The sequence below is a fragment of the Phodopus roborovskii genome, unplaced genomic scaffold, assembly GCF_943737965.1.
Source record: "Phodopus roborovskii unplaced genomic scaffold, PHOROB, whole genome shotgun sequence".
Classification (NCBI taxonomy): Eukaryota; Metazoa; Chordata; class Mammalia; order Rodentia; family Cricetidae; genus Phodopus; species Phodopus roborovskii.
Genome location: NW_026125059.1, coordinates 3,966,775 through 3,988,962, shown reverse-complemented (window position 1 = coordinate 3,988,962; position 22,188 = coordinate 3,966,775). Strand labels below are relative to the sequence as shown.

The 22,188-nt window shown below is 44.9% G+C and overlaps 1 pseudogene; it reads left to right on the top strand.

Moving 5' to 3' along the window:
• The first annotated feature begins 803 nt into the window (after positions 1–803).
• LOC127225300 (importin subunit alpha-7-like) overlaps positions 804–22,188 on the top strand; it is a 95,209-nt pseudogene continuing 73,824 nt past the window's right edge.

The following is a 22,188-nucleotide window of genomic DNA, read 5'->3' as shown; positions in this document are numbered from 1 at the left end:
CATCCTGTAATCTATTTGAGGGGAAGCTTGTCTATCTGCCAGACATCTCCTGATACACAGTGGGCCTCTACACCCCTGTGGGAACCCCTGTGTGGTGAGGCAAGGCCAGGGAATGGCAGGCCAAGGTAGAGGAACTCATTCAGGAAAGGAGCTCCAGGAATACCTGTGTCCCTCTAGTGGCCAAAAGGGAAATCGCACAGGATTTCAACTTCACCCAAAGTTGTCATAGGGAGAATGGAGACAGGTGGCCCGGGGCTGTGGGATGGGACAGAGAAGGACCTCCTGAACATTACTGAAGGAGCCTTACACGGCAGACCCTGTCCTTGAACACTCACACATCACATATCATCTGAGCCGGAGGCTCAGTTCCTAGCTCTTGTTTTAGGCTGAAGGTAACTAATTTATTCCTAGATATGGCAAGAAAATACAAGTTTCGTAGGTATTTGTTTGGAGACAAGGCCTCACCATGCAACCCTAATCCTCCTGCCTCGGTCTCTGGGATTGCAGAGCCGAGCCACCATGCTCATCAGTTAATGCTCTGAGAACCAGGTCACCCGAGACCTGCTCATCACAGTGATGAGAGGCAGCTGTCCTTGGAAAAGATGATAGACAAGAGGCCAGGCATGAGCCCACCTGAGACCCTCCATCCCAGGACACAGAGCTCCTCCCTGTGGATGGTACTGTGTCTTAGGTTTCTATTGCTGTGAAGAGACACCATGACAATGGCAACTCTTATAAAGGAAAGCATTTCACTGGGGTGGCTGCTTACAGAGGCCCAGCCCATTATCAGTCATGTTGGGAGCATGGCGGTGTGCAGGCAGGCGTGGTGCTGGAGGAGTATCTGAGAGTCCTACATATTGCAGGCAACAGGAAGTCGACTTAGACACTGGGCAGTATCCTGAGCATAGGAAACCTCAAAGCCCACTGTTACAGTGACACACTTCCTCCAACAGAGGCACAGCTCCTAATAGTGCCACTCCCCATGAGATCATGGGGGTCAATTACATTCAAACTAGCATACATCGATTGCCCCCTTTTAGCCAAATGTAGAGTTTGGTGTGGCCATCTGTATCCGCATTAAAGACTCTCTGGAAGCGATGGAAACCAACCATGATGTGCCAGGCTCAGGATGGTGAATCCCCGGGTCTCTTCCCCGGGATGACATCATGTTGCTGCCCCATTGCACATAGGCGGGCATAGGGGTGAGCATCTCCCTCCACACACACCCATCATGCATTGGGGGCCTTACCATGGTCTCACCTTACCAGACTCTGGGCTTTCCTAGCCTCTGGCCCTGTGTCTCAGCAGGGTTGCCAGGTACCAAGGACAACATCTTCCCCCAGTTCTCTGGGATGAGAGAGTGAGGATTGAGCGCCAAGGCCTTCGTCTCTGCCTTACCCACACCTCCCTGAGAACTCTCCAAAGCCTAGCACATTCCCAGTTCCACTCCCAGGGGCTCTGCTGTCCCTAAGGCTTTGTCGTGGCCACTGTGCCCCCTCCCGGGAGTTGGTGAGCTTTATCTGTGCTGTCACGGTCAGGTCATCCTTTCCTGTCATTAATTATTGAGGACACACCCAGAAGATGGTGTGCGTGGCTGAGTTCCCAGAGCCCCTGCTCAGGCTCAGGAGAGGCAGCACTGAGTGTGGAGAGATGACCTGGGGTCGAGGGACTGGGAAACCACTGTGCGGAGCCGATCCGAGGCGGAAGTGATGGCTCAGGCGCTGCTGGGGGAAGCTGGCACCTTCCCTGGCACGGCACGTTGCCCAGCTAAGGGGACAGCCGGCAGCTAGAGCACTATCATGTCTCAGCACAGGACCTGCCGCCCTGGACACCCAATCTGTGATGTCCTGGCTTTATGGACACACGGTTAAAGTCCTGTTTTTTGGGTCTTCTTGTTTTTAGTTTTTTGAGACAGGGTTTCTCTGTGGAGCTCTGGCTGTTCTGACGTTCTCTCTGTAGACCAGGCTGGCCTCACACTCAGAAGTCTTCCTGACTCTGCTTCTGTTCTTGAGGTGTCCCTGACCCTCTGATCTTTCCTCCCCCTCCTTTTTAGGACTCCCTGAGCTCTGTCTAATGTTTGGTTGTGAGATTCTGTGGGACTCTGCATCTGCTCCCATCACATGCTGAATGAAGTTACTCTGGTCCCTTTAATGAGGATTCTTGTAGGTTCCAGTCCCAGAACACTCTTCAGGCAGGACAAGCTGTAGGTTTTGTGGCTGGGTTGGTGTCCCAGGCCCTCCACTTGAGACCTTCCATGATTACAGAGGACAACTGGTTCAGGATCCACGTCCCCCGTTACTAGGAGTCTCTGTTGGAAAGCCAGGTATTAATCTGGCAGTCTGCCGTTATATGTTTCTTAGCCTTTCCCCTTGCAGCTTTTAATATTCATCCTTTATTTTATTTAGTATTTTGATTATTATGTGACTAGGAGACTTTTATGACCCAATCTATTTGTTATTCTGTAAGTTTCTTGTACCTTTATAGGCATGTCCTTCTTTAGGTTAGGAAAATTTTCTTATATGATTTTGTTAAATATATTTTCTAAGTTTTTGAGCTGGGATTCTTTTTCTATTCCTACTATTCATAGGTTTGGTCTTTCATAGTGTCCTAGATTTCCTGGGTGTTTTCTGTTAGGAATTTTTTGGTTTAACATTTTCTTCAACCAATGAGTCTCGTTCTTCTATCATGTCTTCAACTGCTGTGGCCTCTCCTTGTTCTTTTGACTGGTATGGCCCACAGCTGGGCAGTGTAAGTGGGGGAGGGCAGGTGAGCAGTGGAATGGGTCTTAGGGAACGGAATCTGTTGATTGGTGTGCTCTGCCCAATTTTTTTTTTTTAATTCATAGAAATGTTTTGCCTGCATGTATGTCTGTAAGTATGTAATGCCCTTGGAGGCTAGATGATGGCATCAGATTATCCAGAAGTAGGCTTACAGGCACTTGTCAGCCAACACGTATGCTAGGGATCAAATTCAGGTCCTATGCAAGAGCAGCTGATGCCTCATTCCTCGTTTTAAAGAATCTTCTGGAAACAGTGAGAAGATTCCACATGTAAAAGCCACACAAGCCTGGCAACCTGAGCTCTAACTCACCTCTAAGTGCAGCAAGGGACCATGATTCCCAAGATGGTGCTATGACCTTCACATGCGACATGTGACATGTGAGCTGTGACATGCTCCCCTGCCTGACCTCATGCATACACGGCAATAACAAACAACATTTAAAAGGCATTTATAGAGCTTGGTATTGAACCCCTGCAATCCCAGCACTAGGGGTGTGGAGGCAGGGGGATCAGAAGTGCAGGGCCATCCCTGCCATTCTGTGCTTCCTGAGTTTGGCTTAAAAAGCAAGCTGCCTGTTTCCATTTAGGAGTTTATCTGGACTCTCGCTCCCTCTGCTGTCTGTCTGCAGTACTACATGTTTTCTGATGTTCTTGTTTGTACCAGACACCTCACAAGGACCTCTTTTGCAATGTGCGTTGTTTTGAGGCTGCATCTCTTTGAGGATACACTCGGAGCATCCTATTTCATCTTGCTCATGTCTCGCCTATGTAGCAGGCTTTCTTGGACTGCCAGCCCCCAAATCATGACACAGAGACTTATTATTAATTATGAATGTTCGGACTTAGTTGTGGCTTGTTTCTTAGCTAGCCTTTTACTTTTAAAACTTAAACTAACATATTTCTATTAATCTATGTGGTGCCCCAAGGCTCATTTATCTCATCTATTTACTGTCCATCCTGCTTTCCTTTGTGTCTGTCTGTCTGTCCACCAGCTTCCCCTGTCCCTCCTCTGCCTAACTATTGGCCATTCAACTTTTTATTAGAGCAATAAAGGTGCCTTTGGCAGGCAAGGTGAAACAGCAATGCATCTTTACATAGTTAAACAAATGCAGCATAAACAAATGTAACACATCTTTATATAGTTAAACAAATGCAGCATAAACAAATGTAACACATCTTTATATAGTTAAACAAATGCAGCATAAACAAATGTAACACATCTTTACATAGTTAAACAAATACAGAGTAAACAAATGTAACACATCTTTACATAGTTAAACTACAGCATAAACAAATGTAACACATCTTTACATAGTTAAACAAATGCAGAGTAAACAAATGTAACACATCTTTATATAGTTAAACAAATGCAGCATAAACAAATGTAACACATCTTTACATAGTTAAACAAATGCAGCATAAACAAATGTAACATATCTTTACTAGTTAAACAAATGCCACACAGACAAAAGCTGGACATCTGTACATGGTTAAACGACGTACACAATTACCACACGTTTTTTACACAGTTAAATAAATAGTATATCCCATCACACACATCTACTTCTATATTCAAAACCCTCACGTCAGCTTTGTGCTTTACATCCCCAATGACTGGATGTCTCATTCAGAAGTAGCTCTTTAGGGTTTCAAGACCACAAGAAAGCAGCTTCTGTACCCTGACAGTTCTGGGCACATGATCTCTGACCTCTGAGCTGTCAAGGAGTCCCTTGGCTCCACCTAGCGGTGGTGTTCTACTGGGAGCACACCCTACTGTCCTCCTACAGAGACACAGGTGCGTGCCCCAACCCACAGCTTCTCCTTGCAAAGTACTCCACTTGCCTTGAGCTTTGCTGGACTTGGCTTCGGATAATTTTTATCTATTCACATTTAACTTTCTAAAAGCTCCCATTTGCCTTTTGTTCAGCTTCTGTTCTGGTTGAAAAGGATACTTTTTTCCCTGATTGTAGTAGGTATCTTAGTCAGAGCTGTATTGCTGAGAAGAGACACAATGACCATGGAAATTAAAAAAAAGTTGTTTATTTATTATGTATACAATGTTCTGCCTGCAAGTGTACCAGCACACCAGCAGAGGGCACCAGATCTCGTTACAGATGGTTGTGAGCCACCCACATGGTTGCTGGGAATCGAACTCAGGACCTCTGGCACAGCAGCCAGTGCTCTCAACCTCTGAGCTACCCCTCTAGCCCTGACCATGGAGAGTCTTTTAAGGGAAAGCATTTAGTTTGGGCTTTCTTACAGCTTCAGAGGGTTAGTCCATTAGCCTTACTACAGGGAGCATGGCTGCATGTGGGAAACACGGTGCTGGAGAAGGCGCTGAGAGGCCCACATCTGGGTCTGCAGACAGCAGGAAGAGAGAGCCGCTGGGTGGGTCTCAAGTGGTACCACTCCCCAATGGCCATGCGTCTAAATATCTGAGCTTGGGGGGGGGCTTCTTTTTCAAACCACCACATTCCACTCCATGGCCCCCATAGACTCGTAACCATATCATGATGCAAAAATATATTCAGCCCATCTTCAAAATCCCCATGGTTTGTAGCCATGCCAACACTGTTTAAAAGCCCAAAGTCTTTTCTGAGATGTAAGACGGTCTCTTACCTGTAATCCCATGTAAACTCAAAACTTCCTACATAAAATGGCGCAAGATATACATTACTACTCATAAAGGCAGGAAAGGGGGCAGAGTGAGGAAACACCGGACCAAAGCGGGACTGAAAACCAGCCGGGCAGACTCCAACTCTGCATTGCAGTGTCTGATGTCAAAACTCTCTTCCGATCTCCGACTCCTTCCAGCTTTGTTGACTGTGACACACTTCTCTCTCTCGGACTGGTTCCGAACGCAGTCTGCAGGTTTCCTCAGCATATCCACAGCTCCATCATCTCCAGCTTCTTGGGGCCTCCAAGGCAACCTAGGCTTCATATGCACAGCTTCACGAAATGGCCTCTCTGGGCCTCCATGAGGGACATGCCTGTCACATGACTGGCCTCAGAGGTTTTCCTTAGCCGTGGAGGGAGATTCCATAACCCATTTCTTGTATTCTTGACTCTAAAGTCAGAACCACGTGGCCAAACTACCAAGTTCTGAGCTTGCTAGTTCTGGGACATAACTCCTCATTCCATTATATCTGCATCAGCTATCTGTTCTCAATGGTTTCCTCTACTGTTTAAGTTTTCTTTAATTCCTTTGACTTGTTAGAAGCTTAACTGGGTGGGGCCTAGCCCTGAGGTCATCACCCCTTTATTCCATTTAGGAGCAAGTTTTTCTTTAACTTTTTTATGACCTTGGGCAGTGGATTTTGCTGCATTACTCTCTATTGTATTTCTCCTTCCTTAGCTTGCACGTTTTCTTTATGGATCTGCATAAGATTGGCCATTAATAACCACATGACATACACAGTCAACGCCAGGCTGTTTTAAAATCTCCTTTACCAAAGCTGTCAATTCAAAACTCTTTAATTTAGCCTCAAGCAGACTTTTCAGACAAGGGCAGACAGTAGCTACATTCTTTGCCGAAATATCACAAAACCATTTTTCAGACCACTTACTGATATTCTTTCCCTCTGAAACTTCTTGCTTCTGGCTCCCATAGTTCAAATTATCATCAGCACCGAGGTCTCCCATGATCCTATTAGGATGTCCCCTTAAGCCCCACTTAAAGTGTCCGATAGCTTTTATAATCTAAAGTCCCAGGGTGTGCCCTTGTACTGGCTGGTTTTGTGTGTCAACTTGACACAAGCTAGAGCCATCAGAGAGGAAGGAGCCTCAGCTGAGGAAATGCCTCCATGAGGTACAGCTGTCAGGCATTTTCTTAATTAGTGATCAGTGGGGGAGGGCTCAGCCTACGGTGGGTGGTACCATCCATGGGGTGCCAGTCCTGGGTTCTATAAGGTTCTATAAGAAAGCAGGCTGAGCAAGTTATGGGAAGCAAGCCAGTAAGCAGCACCCTCCATGGCCTCTGCATCAGCTCCTGCCTGCAGGATTCTGCCCTGCTTGAGTTCCTGTCCTGACTTTCTCCAATGATGAACAGTGATCTCCAAGTGTAAGCCAGATAAATCCTTTCCTCTCCAGCTAGGTTTTTGTTTATGGTATTTAGGCACAGCAGTAGAAACCCTAAGACAAATTGGTACTAGAGTAATGGAGTGTTGCTGTGAAAGACCTGACCATGTTTTTGGGAGGATTTTGGAAGGACTTAGAACTTTGGGCTAGAAGAGCCATTGAGTGTTAAGAGCTCTGTGGAATGTCCTATGGGAGTTTGGAAGATAAGACTCTTGAGAGATGTGGAAAGGATGGAGACCTGGCTTGTGGAGTTTCAGAGGGAAGTTAAAGACTATCAGGACCCTTTGTTCTTTTGAATTAAGATCCCATGGTTCTAGTTAACAGGGGCTGAAGAATCCTCTGTGATTAACAAGATACCAGAACTATTAAAGCAGAACTTTGCTTTGCTGGGATACTTGATGCTGGTCAGCTGGAGCTAAGAAATTAGCAGTGACTAAGATGGGTCCAGCAGAGGTCCACCGTATTGTCTGCCGAAGCTGCTGCTCAAGCTACAGCTGTGCCTGCCGCCAAGTCTGATCGAGCGGAGCTGGGATGGAGACCGTGGCAAGCCCAGGGAAAGACAATTACCCAGCGAAGAGCTATAAGAACAATGCTTAAACCCTAAGGAAATGAGATGAAGGAGGGAGGAAGAGGGCTTTCGGCTTCGGGAACAGAAGTGGGGACAACTTTTTAAACGGAGAAACGCGGAACTGATTTGTGAAGAGGCTGCCATGTTGGACAGTCTGCTGATGGATTCCTGCATGAGCTCCACAGCAGGGGAGTCATGAGAGAATGCTGAGGATGCTCTTTTCTGATGGTTCTGACTTACAGTTAGCAACCACACAGAGATTCCGAAATTCCGGAAACTCTTCTCCAAAGAGCCAAGTCCTCCAATAGATGGCGTTATTAACACTCCAGGAGTAGACGACCGGTTTGTGGAGTTTCTGAAGAGGAGTCAGAATTGCACATTGCAGTTCGAAGCTGCCTGGGCTCTGACAAACATTGCCAAAATGGTCACTGAAGCAGGAGCCATCTCCATTTTTATAGAGCTGCTTAACTCAGACTTTGAAGATGTACAAGGGCAGGGAGTCGGGGCTCTAGGAAACACAGCTGGAGACAGTTTGGTTTGCATAATTGTTCCATCCTTAATCCCTTGTTAACACTCCTTACTAAAGTTCACACAGCTGACAATGACGCGGAATGCATTCTGTGCCCTGTCAAACCTCTGCAGAGGGGAGAAGCCACCTCCACAATTTGAAAAGGTCTCTCCTTGTTTGCCTGTGTTGTCTCTCCTACTTTTCAGTAGCGACTCAGACTTGCTGGCAGATGCTTGCTGGGCCCTCTCTTACCTGTCTGATGCCCCCATGAGAAGATCCAGGCCGCCATAGACTCTGGAGTCTTTGTGAAATCAGTAAAACTTCTGATGCCCAATGATTACAAAGTGGTGTCTCTGCCTTGAGAGCTGTGGGTAACATTGTCATGGGGATGACATCTGCCCAGCCTTCCCTTGCCTCCTCCACCTGCTGACAGCACAGAGAAACTATGTTCCAGAGGTGGTTACAGTTGTACATGGTACTGGTAGCTGGAGTTGGAAATGTGGAAGAGTCACCCAGGTGGTACTGGTTTTGAAGGCATGAAGAGGTCATGGAGAGCAGCTGAGGCTTGGCCATGTGAGAGACCAGGAGAGGCCCGATGAAGGCCCAGGACTGAAGGAGTCATGCAGAGAGAAATTGAGGCTTGGCACCATGAACAGAGAGCCTGTGAGAGGCTTGGTGAAAGCGAACCCCAGTTGCAGCAGCAGACTGAAGTGTTTTGGAGATGCCAGACCACGGGATGAGCACCAAGAACAGCAGCGGCAGGGAGGTGGAGCCTGGAAGCCACCTGTGTGTGCTGCAGAGGGCGGAGCTGGAGGAGTGGCCCAAGCCCATTGGAGGTGTCCTGAAGACCGTGAGTAGATCCCAGCCATTGGAGGGCTGGAATTTAATTTTGCTTTGATTTGATTGTGACTACATGCTGAATTTTCCTCCGTAGGCGGAAGTTTCTGTCCCACCAGCAGCTCCCAAACAAACACACTGAGGCGCATGTTAATTACAAATGCTCAGCCTATAGCTCAGGCTTACTAAAACTAGCTCTTACAACTTAAATCAACTCATTTATATTGATGAGTTTTATATTTATAGTAACGGCTCATGGATTTACCCGTCTTCCAGAATGTCTTGCTCCCTCTGTCTCCTGGCAACTCCTCTGACCCCACCCTCCTTCCTCGTATCTTGTGTTTGGTTGTCTCCCACCTGTATTTCCTGCCTGGCTACCAGCCCGTCAGTTTTTTATTAAACCAATGCAAATGGCGAATCGTCACAGTGTACAACAGGATTATTCCATAGCATTCATCTTGAAGCAAGAAAGTAGTCTACCCATAATTGAGAGACGTTGAGTTTTGAATTTTAAAAGAGATTTGCCACTTCAAAGGGACTGAAATTTTAATGTGTTTGAATTTGTAAAGACTGTAGTATTTTAAAGTTATTTATGTTTTCAGTGCGAGAACTTAAGAATGAATGAGAAAGGGAGGGTTATGGCTTAATAGTGATGCTCTTGTGTGTCAGTTGACAAGGGGTCAGATGGACTGGCTGGTTTTTGTGTGTGTCAACTTGACACAAGCTAGAGTCACCAGAGAGGAAGGAGCCTCAGCTGAGGAAATGCTTCCTTAAGATCCAACTGTAAAGCATTTTCTCATTTCGCGATCAATGCGGGATGAGGGCCCAGCTCATGGTGGGTGGTGTCATCCCTGGGCTGGTGTTCCTGAGTTCTGTGAGAAAGCAGGCTGGGAAAACCATGGGACACAAGCCAGTAAGCAGAGCCTTCCATGGTCTCTGCATCAGCTCCTGCCTCCAGGTTCCAGTCCTGCTTGCATTCCTGTTTTGACTTCTCCCAATGATTACCTATGATGTAGAAATGTAAGGCAAATAAATCCTTTCCAACTTGCTTTTTAGCTATGGTGTTTAGGCATACCAGTAGAAACCCTGTCTTAGGGTTTGCTATTGGTTTGAAGAGACACCGTGACCACATTTAACTGGGCTGACTTGCTTACAGTTTCAGTCATCATCATGACAGGGAACATGGCGGCATGCAGGGAGATGTGGTGTTGGAGTAGCTAAGAGTCCTACATCTTGCAGGCAACAGGATGGGAACTGATAGTCACTCTGAGGGAAGCTTGAGCAAAAGAGACCTCAAAACCCACATAGGGACACACTTCCTCCAACAAGGCCACACCTCCTAGTGGAGTCATTGCCTTTGAGGGCCATTTTCTTTCAAACTACTGCAAACCCTAACTAAGACTTCCATTTGCCTCCACCCAAGACATGGTCAGGCCTATCACAGTCATACCTCAGTCCCTGGTACCAAAACTTCTGTCTTAGTGTCTATTGATGAGAAGACACACCATGACCATGGAAATTCTTTTAAGGAAAGCGTTTGATTGAGGCTTTCTTACAGTTTCAGAGGTTTAGTCCTTAGCCTCATAGTGGGAAGCATGATAATAAGCAGACAGACATGGTTCTGGGGAAGGAGCCGAGAGTCCCACATCCAGATCTGCAGGCGGCAGGAAGACTGAAAGCCACAGGGCCTGGCTTGGGTTTTTGGAAATCCAAAGCCCATCCCAACTTCCTCCAACAAGGCTAGACCTACTCCAACAAGGCCACACCTTCTCAATCCTCTCAAGTAGGGCCACACCCTACTGATCATGTATTTAAATATATGAGCCTACCAGGGTCATTCCTTTTCAAACCACCATAGTAGGTAAGATATCCTAGTAAATCCCACTCCACACTTCCAGAGCCTCCTGGTATTTCACCAGTTTCATCCATCTCCAAACACATTGCTTTGAGTAAATGAAGCTGAAGTCTGCATTGGATTGTTGCATCATGGCTTGTAGGCAGCTAATGGGCTCGGGCTATTATTACAGGGGGTGCTACATGTAGTGCTCCCCTATTTCTTAGCTTTCAGAGGCCATCCCTAGGAACAATAACATATGGTGGTGTTATTAGGAGACAGAAATCAAGGTCAGAGCCTTCCCTTGGCACTGAAGTTCACTCTGGTGTCCCCAGAGAAATCCCTGACTGGAAGTGTTGGAGAACCTTCTGTCACATTGGCTATGAGCTTGTAAAGCATATTGGCTGGGATCTCTGATTATGGTACAACAGACTACATGGCCACAGGAGGGCAGGCGAAGCCCCATATGCCTGGGCACATGGGAAGTTGACAAAGAACCAGTCTTACCTTGGGACTCCTGGAAGGCAAGGGTTCTCTCTGCACCATGTGACTCCTATTTGTCCAGGCCCTGAGCTACATTCTCCTGAACTAAGCAGAGCTGGTGTCATCTCTGACAAGTTCTAAGACCTGTAATGGCTCCCTGCCATGAGCCTGCAGCTTGTACCATGTAGAGATGATTGATTAGGAGGGTCTCATTAGCACGGCTCCATCTCTCCCAATAGCATAGATTTCTGGAAGGGCTTCTCTTACCCACAGCTGGAAGAACCTGCCCTACACTGGTGGATCTGAGTCTTGCTGTTCAATGTGTAGGGCTCCATCCAGAGAACACCTTCATGTAGCCAGAGAATGACACCCTGGAAGTGTGACACATGTCACATGTGGATCGATGCATTAGTAGCATGAGGTTCTCTCCGTAAGTGATCCTCATACATGGACAGCAACTGGTCAACAGCCCAAACAGCAGGGACAGAGTGTGATAGGGCCATTTCGAGAGTCCCCAATGTAAGAGTGAGAAGTGAGGGCTGGGCCCTTGGACCTAGACAGTGGGGCTAGCACAGAGAGTGCTCATAGTGCATTTTGAAGGTGCACGGGTCCATTGATCACTGCTGGTGTGCCCATCATTCTTGAAGAAGTACAGAGTCCTTCGGGGAAAATGAGCAGTGTCACTTGTTGGAACGAGGATCAACTCTTACAGAGCAATACTGAGGGTAGAGCTGATGTGCTCCACTCTTCCCCCCCCCCTCCGGTGTGTGTGTCTCCAACTCTCTGGTTAAGCATCAGTGGTCAACCTCAGGTGACCCTGTCTTGGCCCAGGCTCTGAGGTGCATGACCTATACCGTGGCTTCTGAAATAATCTCCCAGCTACTGAATACTTCCTAAAGTGGGTTTGTGTGTTGTGTTAGTTTACATTCATGTTTTCAATTTATGACTCATGCCTCCTCTTGAGAGGTGACTTCAGTTCCTCCCCCACTGACCCCTAGGTGTTGACAGCTGCTCTCATGTGATGTTATAGAAACCCAAGGTCTTATCTGTGAGCATCACCCTAGGTGGAAGCCCAGACCCAGAGCCTATCCTCTGAAAGACTGAAGGCCACATAGAGAGTCCCAGTAGTCCAAGGCTGACTGTAGTCGAGTGAGGCATGTCCTCACCTCATGACAAGACAGAACAGGTAGGGATGTGTCCCCACTGTGTACAAACAAGATCAAGTGGGCATAATATGTCCTATTTGGGGGAAATAATTTGCTTTTGCATAGCAATAGAAAGAGGACAATTCCAAGTACGTGACTATTGCACACCAAAGTCTGAGGCTATTTCTCTCACTCTTGTTCGGAGTCTCCCAGAGGGTGCCAGCTGCTCAGTTCCAGCACAACCCCCAGAGTTACTCATGGACACATCATACTTCACCCAAGCTGGACACACACTGGATCCTGGAGTGTACAGGTTATCTAAACACACCATTTAGTAAAGAATGAATTATGTTTTTTTTCTTTCACCTAGTACATTCACACCAACAGAAACACATTGGTGAAAACATTGTGACATTTCTTCCTAATGTCTCATCGAGTTGTCAGCTTTTCACACACATCTGCGAAGAAGCTGCTCTGTGGATTTGTGCAGATGGGGGCCTGGATGTGCAGACTCGATGCCAATGAGGGAAGAAGTAAGAATGCTCAATAGAGAGAGGATGGGCAGTGGCATGGGCGCTAGAGATGGGTGTCCGCAGTCTCCCACATCAAGGGAACCAGCTCTCAGTTTGCCAGGATCTCACGCCTTCCCCCTCAAGTTTCCACTCTGAACTAGGTTTGTGAGCCCTATTCTTTCATACATACATACATACATAATATATATACATACATACATACGTACGTACATACATAATACATACTACATACATACATAATATATATACACATACATACACACTACATAATACATACATACACATTACATACATACATAATACATACATACACATTACATACATACATAATATATATACACATACATACATACATTATATATATACACACACATGCATACATACTACATACATACACATTACATACATACATACATAATATACACACACACATACATACGTACATACATACATACTACATGCATACATAATATATATACACACATACATACATACTACATAATAGACACATACACATTACATACATACATACATAACATATATACACATACATACATACATTATATATACACACATGCATACATACTACATACATACACATTACATACATGCATACATAATATATACACACATACATACGTACATACATACATACTACATACATACATAATATATATACACACACATACATACATACTACATAATACATACATACACATTACATACATATATACATAATATATATATACATACATACATACATACATACATACATAATACATTTTAAAGTAGGGAAAATTGTGGTGACTGTGTTAGCTATATTTCTGGAAGAATTTAGAGTCTCTTCCGGATGACATGCAAAACAGCATCATTAGAAATTCAGTTTGAAAAAGTCTTATTTCTCTACAAATACAGTTAGTAAATTATCCAAATCCACCTCCTGTCATCTGTGTGATTTTCCTCTGGCTGCCACCCAGACTTGGTCTCCTTCCTCCCGAATGCGTCAGTGTGTGTGAAAGGCTGAACGACTCACTGAGAAATTAAGAAAGAAAATGTCACAATATTTTTTAACAGTGCATGTCTGTTGCAATGAATGTTTTAGATGAAACACAAAAACAATGAGTAGAACACAGCTTTTCACTAAATTCCACAAACTCCAGGATTCTGTACCCCTGCCTGTCAGGACTGTGCAGGTAGCTTTGTGTTGTGGGAACCATGACACCCAGCACAAACAACCTAAGTGAGGGAAGGTGGATTTGGGTTCAGGGTTTTCAATTCATCACAGCAGGGGAAGGCAGAGGAATTGTGTGGTGGGCACTGCTCACATCACAGTGGACCAGGGAGGAGAAAAGCATGCAGGGCCCAGGGCTCCAGCCCACGGTGATATACATCTACAGTTAGGCTCTATCCCCCAAAGGACACACGCGCACGCACGCACGCACGCATACAGACATGCACACACACAGATACACACGCACGCACACACACAGACACGCACACATGCACACGCGCACACACAGACATGCATGCACACACATGCACACGCGCGCGCGCACACACAAACACGCATGCACACACACGCACACACACACAGACACACAGACACGCACACACGCATGCACACACACGCACGCACACACAGACACGCACGCACGCACACACACAGACACGCACACGCGCGCGCGCACACACAAACACGCACACGCACGCACACACACAGACACGCACGCACGCATGCACACACACGCACGCACGCACACAGACACGCACGCACGCACACACACAGACACGTACGCACGCACACACACAGACACGCACACACACAGACATGCACGCACGCACACGCATGCACACACGCGCATCCTGCATCCACTCAGAAGCAATGGCAGCTAGGGACCAAGTGTGAAAGCAGGAGCCTGTGGGAGACTTCAGACTGAAGCTGTAAGAAGGCCGGTAGACACACTTTTCATTTTCTCATCTGTGTGACAAAACATCTGATGAGAATATGAGGAGAGGGTCACCCTGGCTCCAGTTCAAGGATACAGTCTGCTATGAGTGCCAGCAACTCAAGTTTGAGTGTCTTCAGCCACCACGGTTGCTGTGTAGTCTTTGGTAATGAATGAGACATGGGTCCCATAGATTATTATTTTTTTCCTGTACAAATGTGGCTGACCAGATTCCTTCTTGGACGGGGTCTGGCATGCAGGTGCATTCGGTGGCGGCACAGCATCTGACTAGTGGTCTGTGGAAGGGACAGGCAACTGGGACCTGTTGCACGGACATGCTAGAAGGGACAATGTGTCGAGGGCATGGCATCCAAGCCTAGGATCCATGAGCCCAGGACTGGCATTTTGCTGAGCTCAGCAGGCTGCATGGAACATCTGGGAGGCAGGAGACAAGCTGCCTGCACACTGGATATCAAGGAAGAGATGTACCAGCGAGTGAGTGGCTCCTGTGGGTACAGAGCAGGCGCCATGGAGGGAGGGGCCAGGAGCATGGAGTCAGTGTGGTATGTGCGGGGATAATTGGTTAGGGGCAGGGTTGGAGTGGGTGTCTGTTTCTCTTTAGACTTTGAATACCTTTGTCCACTCTATTCTTGCTCACATGGTCTCTGAGGAAAGACGCAAACGATTCTCTAGAAAAATGGTTTGTTTTTGATTATTTATTTATTTGGCCGTGGCTTAGTTCAAGGCTTTTTGTTTGCCTTTGATTTTTCTGTTGTCTGACACTGACATTCCGGTGCCGCTGCCTTCCGGCCTATAGTTGTGTGGCTTCCCTGCCTTGGCAGCAGCTCAGGGAACACATTCTCAATGGTTATCACAGCAGATCCTTCTTCTGCCTTTCCGTTTCTCCTCCCAGCATTCCCATTATGTGTCAGTCACACTTTTCATCACTGTTCCATAGTTCTAGAACATTCTGCGTGGTTTCTTCCCCAGTCTAAGTCCTTTACTCTGTGGTGTGGGCATTTTCAAGATGCTGCAACCTGCATGGCCTAGGGATTGATCTAACTGGGGTTACAGGGATGAAGAAATGACAGACAAAAGAACACACATACAGAAAAGCTGGGCTTGGGTGGGCCACACAGTTTTGATGACTCACCAGCAGCCTGGGGACCACTGAGCCAGAGGCAGGTTTATTGCAAACAGCAGGCAAGGAGGGCATGGATTAGCAAACCTCTGTGGAGGAGCAGTCTCAGGCTGCGGTCATTGGTGGGAGGAAGCGGCGGTTGACAGTTCCTGTATACATCCGTTTAAACCTAATGTCAATCATCCATCAGCATTCATACTTGGACCACAGGAAGGTTTTGCCATGTCTCTGAGGCTCACCCTGATGCTTTGCCATTCCCTGAGGCGTTGGGGTCCTTGATGTGGCTGTGATGTTATTAATCAGGTTTATGTATAAGGTGTTGTGTTTCCTTTCCTCTATTTCCTTTTCAGGTAAAATTAAATCAGTTGAGATAATACCAGTGGTTCAATGCTTTAAATCCACATTATCTGTAGAAGGAGACCCATTGGTTGGTTTAGGAAGAGACATTGGATGGTGTAGACAGAGACCCCTGAATCATACTGACAAGACCAACTGGATGCTAGAGACAGACACACATTGGTCAGTGCAGGCAGAGACCCAGTTGATGATGCAGAATGAGGCACATTGGGTGGTACTCAAGAAGACCCATTGAATGATGCAGACAGGATAGAGTATAACTGGATGGTGCAGAAAGAGACACATTATTTTTTACCATATTCTATGTATGTATACTTTTCTTGTATTCAAGACATTGTGTATATTGATACAATTTGGGATATTTATCTTGCTGCCCTTTATAGTTCTACCTCTTGTCTGGACACTTATACTCTACCTCTATTTTAGGGATTTACATGTAGGTATATGTAAATAGTTATATTGTTTAAGTATTTGTTCCTGCTTTACTCAGGAAAGTTTTAATCAGTCTTTTTAGCTAAGTTCCCGAGTATTACAGATTATCTTCACTCACATTTCCTGTACCTATGAGATTAGTCAGATATAGATGCTTAATCTTCAATCACTTCATAGACATGCAGAACATGGCATTTAAATGTTTTAATATTAGTACTCCATTGACATGAGACACTGTTGCTCCTGACAGCACCGTGCACTTTCCCGAAAATATGTTGGACACTGTTGTTGCTCCTGCTGGAGTTCAATCTCGCCTCAGCTAATGGCCTGTTGGGCATAGAATTGCCCCCACCTTGACCACTGATTTGGACATGCAGTCCTATGTGCTTGCAGGAGACAAATATAGAAGACTGCTTGAACTTGCCAAGTCAGGGTAAGACAGCCATTCTATTTCCCTGCTGTTGTTGTGGTCTGTCAAGTTCTCTTGGCCTTAGCCAAATCTGGGTGTACCAACGTCGCTGTGAGACCTAGGGTGACTGTTCAGGTGGCTTGCTGTTTCTGTCCTTGCTGCACCTTTTGGAAGTTGTCCATCCGCATTTCCTGTCTACTCTAGTATTGTTAATTTCCTTCTCAGGTCTTGATGAGGTTGAAGATTAAACTATCACAACTATTATTCTCTCTTCCTAGTTAGATATATTAGGTACTAGACTTATGTTTTCCAGCTTAGGACAACGCTATTGTAAACTCCATTTTGCTCTCACCCTAGGACTAGATATGTAGGTCATTTTGTTCTCGATTTTCCTTTTCTTGGAGCACACTTGTTATTCACTGTTTTGTATATAGTTTTGTATTAAGCCTAAATCTTTTCTTTAGAGTAAAAGGGGAATTGTAGTGAGATAGTCCTTCTGTGGCACTGACCACGCCCATTGGGGGGTGGAGCCATGGGCGGAAGTGACCTGTGGAAGGAGGTCGGAGGGGGCGAGGAAAGGCGCTCTCTTGCTGGTGTGACTCGGACAGGAGAGGATCGGGTTGAATTTCCTGGTGTTCATCTGTCTAGGTTGTAAGTTATTTCTCCCTGAATAAACATTTATTCGGCCTATTTGTTTATCCTGATCCTTATTTACCGCAATATCTGATAATGTAGACTCACTGGATTATGCCTATAAAGACCCACTCAATGATGCAGGAAAAGATCCATTGGATGGAATATAAAGAGACTGTCTGGATGGTGCAGAAAGAGACCCATTGGGTGGTATAGGCAGACACCCACCGGAGGCTGCAGACTGAGAACCACTGTACGATGCAGACACAGACACGTTGGATGATGCAGACAGAGACTCATTGGATGGTGCAAAGAGACCCACTCGATTGTGCATGCAGAAACAAACTCAAATGTGCAGGGAGACACATTGGATGTTGTAGATAGAAACCCACTGGATAGTGCAGAGTGAGTCCCAAAGGATGATGCTGGCAGATACCAATTTGGTTGTGAATAAAGAGATGATGGGGGATGCCCTTCTGTATATCTGTTTCTCTTATTGGTTGATGAATAGAACACTGATTGGCCAGTAGCCAGGCAGGGAGTATAGGCGGGACTACCAGACGAGGAGGATTCTGGGAAGAGGAGGCAGAGAGAAGCCATCAGAGAGACACCATTTGGCTATCAGGAAGATATGATGCACTAGGTGTTCTCTGGTAAGATAAGGCCATGTAGAAATACATAGATTAGTAGCTATGGGTTAATAATTAAGAGAGAGCTAGCCAGTGAGAAGCCTGAGCCATTGGCTAGTTTATAATTAATATAAGTCTCTCTGTGTTTATTTGGGGCTAATTGACTGTGGGACCAGGTGGGACAGAACCATTGTATATAAACGACACCCATCGTGAGGCAAGAATTTCCACATAAAACATGATAAAAGCTTAAAAAGGGATTCTAAACATAAAAGAACAGAGGCAAGCATGGATTCTTGGTAACAGCATCTTCTCAGGTGGGCTCTGTTTGCTAGAGACAAGCAGAGTCTCACAGCTCCTTTAAGAGAGGCTTCTTGAGTCAGCATTGTGGCAAAAAGCGCAGGGCTCTTTTTCCAAACAATTAGATGGTGTTTATGAGCAGCCGGCAGCATGCTTCTTGGTGGTGGTATGGACTCAGGAACTCTGCAGAGCTATGGTAATAAGCATGGTCCCACCAGTACTCTGCCGTGAAGCTACTCTTAGAAATCCAAGGAATCGGGTGGGGCCAGCCACCACTTTAATTTTAGTCATGCTGTTTAGCAGATAAAAGACTCATGGTCAAAAAAAGACAGAGACATACAGTAAAGACAGATTGGGGAGGATGGAGAAAAACCTCTATGGTTTACAGCGTGTTTAAAATATATGTAGGCTTGAGAGAGAAAAGAAAGTCCTAAAAAAGAAATAGAGTATCTGGGTATGATGGCACAACGCCTTTAATCACAGTACTCTGGAGACACAGGCAGGCAGACCTCTGTGACTTCAAGGCCAGCCTCATCTACAGAGTGAATTCCAGGTCATACAAAGATACACAGAGAAACCCTGTCTCAAAAAATAAATAAATAAATAAAGAAAGAAAGAAAGAAAGAAAGAAAAGAAAAGAAAAAGAAACAGAGTAATAGAAAGAGCTATATAAAGATGAAAAGTACACAGAGGGTCTGGCTACTGCATGTTATTATGTTGTCTTTAAATTGTTTGATTGCTGAGAAAGGAATAACAGCTACTAAAAGACATTTGATTACAAATGCTGGTGGATTAGTCCAACCTATATATTTGGAAATGCTTTGACTTCAAAATTAAATCTAAGGACAGGTAACTTTGGGAAAGAAGTCTGCTTTTGTTTCCACGGAAGATGAAAAGCTATGGATTCCTTCCAGACTAATATGGTTTGATCAAGCAAGACCCCCTGAAGCAATGGCCCAGCTGATCCAGGATCCAAAATAGCCGAGACCATGCAGCCTCATGGTCTACTACATCCTGGCTCAGACTACTACAGCCAGGATTTGGTCAGGTTCCTCGGTTTTCTCAGGGTCTCCCTTGGGACAGACAGTATCCTCAAACAGCAGGAAGTAGTTTGGAGAGATCCACATCCACATTCCCAAATATTGTTTGTAAATGTTTGTTTTCTTTTAAATAGGGGTGGTTATAAATGGTTAATGGTCACAGTCAATCTCTAAAAAAAAAATGGGAATATGAGATAGAAATGAGTATTTTGCATTGATATGGGTTTTGGTTTATTGATACAAATCTAAGGTCAATTTTATTATATGTATATTTCTACTCTCATTTAGGTATTATGTTTATACATCTCTTTAAAAATGTAATATATAATAAAACACAAATTATAGATAGTCACCTATAAAAGTTAAAACGTATAGTTATGTTAATTAGGCTTTCTAGATATGCAGAGATATATTTCAAATGAATAGATATTCTTTAAGTTTTCAAAGACCTACAGAATATGGCATTTAAAGTGGTTCATTAAGGTTTTTCATGACAATAAGACATGTCTGCTCCTGGCAACACCAATTATGTCATAGAGGAAGATGGGCTTCGAAGAAACTTGTGGAGTTTGCTTTTAATATGACAAGGATAGTAGTCGTTCTGGCAAGAAACTGTTCTTGCCTGGACTGTTTGACTTTATGCTGTATAAACTGGACATGCAGGGCCCACAGGACAGTGACTGCTGAACCAAAACAAGATGGGAAAGCCCTCCAGTGTTCCTGCTTCATGGAAGAGTCTGCAGGGCACAGAGAAAAATGACGGACAAACTGCTAACACAGGTGGAACAGTTTCAAATTTCCTGCTTTTGTGAGACGTCTGCTACACACTCCAGGCCTATAGGATGAAGATGGATGCCCCAGTGTTACAGAGAAACTTTGGGTGACTGTCCAGGCAACGAGATGTCTCTGTCAATCCTAGCATTTACATATTACTCTTCTGAGGTCTTTGATGGAGTTGAAGACAGATAGTTATGGTTATGGTTTTCCTTAGTTATGAGAAAAAAGATAAGTTACACATAAAATTTTAGACTCACCAAGAGAGGATAGATAATAGAACATTTTCTTTAAATTTTGCCAAATGTTAGTGGACTAAATATTGTTAACTATAGTTCTTGCTTGGTAACTGTTTTATTATATATAATTTTACTACATTAAAGTAAAACCCTTTTGTTGCGTGGTGATCAAGATTCACTAGACTCAGTACAGGTTAAGTGAATTTTATTTAGGGAGAATGTACTTACACAAGGAACAGATGACCACCTCTGGTTACGACTCCAAGGAGGCCGACCCTGCCACCTGGATTCTCTCTGTAACTGGGGCAGGCAGCAAGAGAGAAAACTGAGCCCTAAAACTAACCCTTATCCCTGGTCACACCCTCACCTGGGATCACACCCAAAAGGGCGTGGTCAGTGCTACAGGTGTGGAGGTGGATATCACTACAATTCCCCTTTTAGTCTAAAGAAGAAGATTTAGGCTTGATACAAAGCTATATACAATGATGGCAACTAACAAGTATGCTTTAGGAGAAGAGAAGGTAAAATCACACACAATTTGAGGCCTACTGCCAGAGAAGCAATGTAGAGCAATTGGCATGGACTACATATCCAGTCCTAGGACAAAGGCATAACAGATATTTACAAAGTTGTCCTAAACTGCACAGTTTAAGTCTATCTAGGAAGAGAGAACAATAATTGTGACAGTCTAATCTTCAACCTCATCAAAGACCTGAGAAGGAAGATAACAATACTAGGGTAGGCGGGAAGTGCAGGTGAGCAGCTTCCAAAAGGTTTAGTGAAGACAGAAACAGCAGGCTACCTGGACAGTCACCCAATGTCTCAATGCAGCTTAGAGGCAGCCAGCTTTGGCTAAGGCCTAGCATAACTGACTCACCAACACAGAAGCAGGAAGGTAGAAAGGCTCTTACCCTGACTTGGCAGGGTTCAGCAGTCTTCTTTAAATTTATCTCATGCACGCACAGTAGGATAGCACATTCAAAGTTAGTGGTCCAGATGGGGGAAGTTCTTTGCCCAAAAGGCCATTAACCAAGAGGAGAATGAACTGCATTAGGAGTGTCATCGATGCTCAACATATACTTGGGAATAGCTCGGTGCTGTCAGGAGCAATTGTGTCTCATGTCAATGAAGTACTAACATTAAAACATTTAAATGCCACATTCTGCAGGTCTATGAAGTGTTTGAAGATCAAATATCTATGTCTGACTAATCTCATAGGTATAAGAAACATGGGTAATGATAATCTGTAATACTCAGGAACATAGTTGTACAACGATTGAAGCTTCCCAAAATAATTTGGCAAGGACAATGACTTCAAAAAATATAACTATATAATATATATAATTCTCAATAACAGAGATAGAACTTAAATGTGTTGACTAAAGGTAGAACTGTAAAGAGCAATATGATAAAATATCCTAAGTTGTATCAGTATACAAGATGAATATACATAGCTAATATTTGCTAAGAATTAGTTCACAAGAAGATATGTTAATCTACCTATATCCCATCCTAACCATACC